This window comes from Orycteropus afer, unplaced genomic scaffold, assembly GCF_000298275.1.
Source record: "Orycteropus afer afer isolate SDZICR_OR568_19922 unplaced genomic scaffold, OryAfe1.0 scaffold00547, whole genome shotgun sequence".
Taxonomy (NCBI): Eukaryota; Metazoa; Chordata; class Mammalia; order Tubulidentata; family Orycteropodidae; genus Orycteropus; species Orycteropus afer.
In genome coordinates this window covers 1,369,744-1,374,262 of record NW_006922134.1, presented here as the reverse complement: position 1 = coordinate 1,374,262, position 4,519 = coordinate 1,369,744, and positions in this window count along the sequence as shown.

The following is a 4,519-nucleotide window of genomic DNA, read 5'->3' as shown; positions in this document are numbered from 1 at the left end:
TGAAATTTAAAAATTCCTTGAATTAAATGACAATGGAAACACAATATACCAAAATCTTTGGGACACAGCAAAAGTAGTGACCAGAGGCCAATTTATAGCAATAAATGCACACATCGAAAAGGAAAAAAGAGCCAAAATCAACACCTTAACCCAACATCTCCAACAATTATTAAAAGGGCAGAAAAAAAAAAAAGAAAAAAACCTATAGTCACCAGAAGAAAGGAAATAATAAAAATTAAATCAGAACTAAATTAAATAGAAAATAGCAAGGCAATAGAAAAAAATCAACAAGAAAATATTTTTAAAAAACGACAAACCACTGACAAATTTAATAAAGGAAAAGAGGGAGAGAATGCAAGTAACACAAATAAGAAATTAATTAGGTGACACCACAACAGAAGCAACAGAAATGAAAAGTATGCTATTAGGATGTATAAAGAACTATACTCCAACAAATTTGAAAATCTAGAAGAAATGGACAGATTTCTGAAAACATGCTACTTACTAAAACTAACAAAGGCTGAGGTGCGAAAATTTAAACAGATCCATAACAAAAGAAGAAATTGAACAAGTCATAAAAAAATTACCAACAACAAAAGCCCTGACCCAGATGATTTCACGGTAAATTCTACCAAACATTCAGAGAAGAACTGATATCAATCCTGCTCAAACTATTCCAGAACATAGAAAAGGATGGAATCCTTCCAAATTCATTTATGAAGCAAGTATAACCTTGATACCAAAACCATGCAAAGACATCACTCAAAAGGAAAACTACAGATCAGTAACTTATGAATATAGATGCAAAAATCTTCAACAAAATCCTAGCCAATAGACTCCAACAACACATCCAAAAAATAATTCCTTATGACCAAGTGGGGGTCATAGCAGGTATGCAAGGATGGTTCAACATTAGAAAAACAATCAATTGTCATCCATCATATAAACAAAACAAAGGTAAAGAACCACATGATCATATCAATCGATGCAAAAAAGGCATCTGATAAAATCCAACACCCATTCCTGATTTTTAAAAAAAAAACAACTCACAAAATAGGAATACAAGGGAAATTCCTCAACATAATAAAGGGCATGGATGCAAAAACCAACAGCCAATATTATTCTCAAAGGAGAGAGACTGAAACCATTCCCCTTGCAAACAGGAACCAGACAAGGATGCCCTCTATCACCACTTCTATTCAACATTGTATTGAAAGTTATAGCCAGGGCAATAAGACAACAAAGGCATCCAAATTGGTAAGGAAGAAATCAAACTATCCTTATTTGCTGATGATATGATCCTATACATAGGAAACCCAAGGGACTCAGCGAAAAAAAAAACTATTGGAACTAATTGAGAGATTTAACGTAGTGGTGGAATACAAGATCAACTTCCAAATATCATTTGTATTCCTCTACATCAGCAAAGAGATTGCTGAAAAAAAAAATAAGGAAATCAATACCATTTACAGTAGCTACCAAAAAAATAAAATACTTGGGAATAAATCTCACTAGGGACACACAAAGGACTTGTGCAAAGAAAACTACAAATCACTAGTCCAAGAAACCATAAGAGAGCTACATAAATGGAAGACCATACCGTGCTTGTGGACAGGAAGATTGAACATTGTGAAAATGTCAATACTACTCAAAGCAATCTCTACATCCAATGTAATCCCAATCCAAATCCCATCAGAATTCTTTAAGGATATGGGGAAACCAATCACTAATTTTATATGGAAAGGAAAAAGACCTTGATTTGAAGAAGAACAAAGTAGGCGGTGTCACAATCCTAGATCTCAAAACCTACTATATAGCCACAGTAGTCCAAATACTCTGGTATTGGTACAACAACAGACACATAGAGCAGTGGAACAGAATTGGGGACCCAGAAATAGAGCTATCAATCTATGGTCAGCTGATTTTTGACAAAGGGCTGAAATCCATTAAATGAGGAAGAGATGGCCTCTTTAACAAATGGTGCTGGCAAAACTTGATATCCATTTGCAGAAAAATGAAACAAGATCCATACCTCACACCATACACAAAAACTAACTCCAGATAGATCAAAGACTTAAATGTGAAACCTAAAACTATTAAGTTCCTCAAGAATAAAATAGGGACAAATTTAGGGGCCCTAATTTATGGCATAAATAGACTGTCAAGCATAACCCAAAATGCACAAACAGCTGAAGATAAATTAGATGAATGGGGCCTTCTAAAAATTAAATTTTTATGTGCTTCCAAAGACTTCTCCATAAGAGAACCTACAAGTTGGGAAAAAATATTCTGCAACAACATATCTGACAAGGGAATTCTCTCTAAAATGTGTAGAAACTCCAATTCAACAACAAAAACGTTAACAATCCAGTTTAAAAATTGGCAGAAGACATGAACAGACATTTTACCAAAGGGGATATTCAGGTGGCCATTTACAGTAGCTACCATGCAAATACATGAAGAAATGCTCACGATCATTAGCCATCAGAGATACCACAACAATGAGATACCATCTCACCTCAGCACTAATGGCAAAATTCACCAAGACAGAAAATAACAAATGCTGGAGAGGAGAGATTGGGACTGTCATACTGCCAAAGGGGCAAGGAGGCCACATCTTCTGACCTCCTCTAACCCTACAAGAGGAAGACAGAATCACCATCAGCAGCCCAAGGCCTATTCCTGCAAGGCCAGACATGCTACCACCCTCCAGCCCTTTCATCACCATGACACCAATCATTCATCTCGCAGCACCCACCATATCTCTGCTGGGTTCTATAATTCACTGCACTGGCCACACAGAACTCATAGATTATGGGGTTTATTAGGGAAACAATAGGCAACAATTAAAGTTCAGGAATGCACACAGCCTTTCGCAGCCAGCCATCTCACTTAGCAGCCAGCAGTCTTTCAGCACCACGTGTCTCTCACATCTCTCTCAGCAGCACATGTCTTTTGTGTCTCTCTCTCAGCAGTGTGTGTCTCTCACATCTCTTTCACAGCAAGTGCGTGTCTCTCAGGAGCGTGTTTCTCTCAACAGGATGCCTTTCTCAGCCAGCAGTCAGAGAGACTCTTTATGCCTCTAAGAGGGCTCCTTTTGAGCCTGGCAGAGTGGCCAAACTAACCAATCCCAACATCAGAATTCTATACAACTGAGACAGTGCAAACTTCCCAGAAGATTGGTTTGTGCCACTCACAACAGAAATACCCCAGGTGGATAACTTTAACAATCAGGAGCTACTCAGTTGCTCATGGCAAATTCCACCATGGAGTTTACAAGGACTTACGACTAGAAAAGCCATACCAGGTAATTTACTACACCACCCATATACTGCTGGTGGGACTGTAAAATGATACAACCACTGTGGAAAGCAGTATGGTGATTCCTTAAGAAGCTGGAATTAGAAATACCATTTGACCCAGCAATCCCATTACTAGGTATATACTGTAAAGAAATGAGAGCCAGGAAAAGAACAGATATATGCACATTCATGTTCATTGCAGCACTATTTACAATAGCAAAAAGGTGGGAACAACTTAGGTGCCCATCAACAGAAGAATGGACAAGCAAATTATGGTACATACACAAAATGGAATGCTATCTAAGAACATAACATGGATTAACTTGGAGGACATTATGCTGAGTGAAATAAGTCAATCACGGAAGGACAAATACAATATTAGTTCATTATTGTAAAAAGTCAAGAAAAGGTTTATATATGAAAAGTAATTTTCTTTGTTGGTTACTGGATGGGAGGGGAGGAGAGAGGAGGGAACACTGCAAAAGAAAAAAAAATGCATTGACCCATGTCATTTTATTGTTGTTGTTGTTGTTATGTGCCATTGAGTCAGCCCCAACTCATAGCGACCTCTCCTTGGGTTTCCATTTCCAAGGGGTTATCATTACGGAAGTAGATTGCCCAACCTTCCTTCTGAGGAGTGATTGGTGGGTTTGAACGGTCTTCTGGTTAGCAGTCAAGTGCCTTAGGCACTACACTACCAGTCATTTTAGTTTGTGTATTTCACTGTACATAAATTATATTACAATAAAATATATTTTTAAAAATAAGTTATTAACATAGTTCGGAATCTCTGTGGGGTTGGGCTCATGGAGAAGGACACTTCATGTTGGCTTTAAGTTTGTGATAAGCCCAGTTCTTACAATTTTGCTGAGTGTGAATCTTGGGATCTGGTGGAGAGGTATTTTTCACATGGGTGTGGTAAATCCTTGCTTTGAGACTGCTGAGCCTTACTATAATTGGTGTAGCTCATAAATATCTTAAGTGGCCCATCTACTTTTCCTGAAGAGTGTCTCACTTCCATGAATGAAGAAGTACCTGATTTCCAGGCTGAAAGAGATGCAGCAGTACCTACGGATCAGGTGGGTTCCAGAGGTGGGTATACCTGTGGAGAGAAGACGAGGCAACAGAAACTGACTGCAAATCATTTTTAAGGTACAGTTCTCCCTCTCCATGGGAAGCAGTAAGAGCTTCCTTCAACCCCTGGCTAGCACAGATTT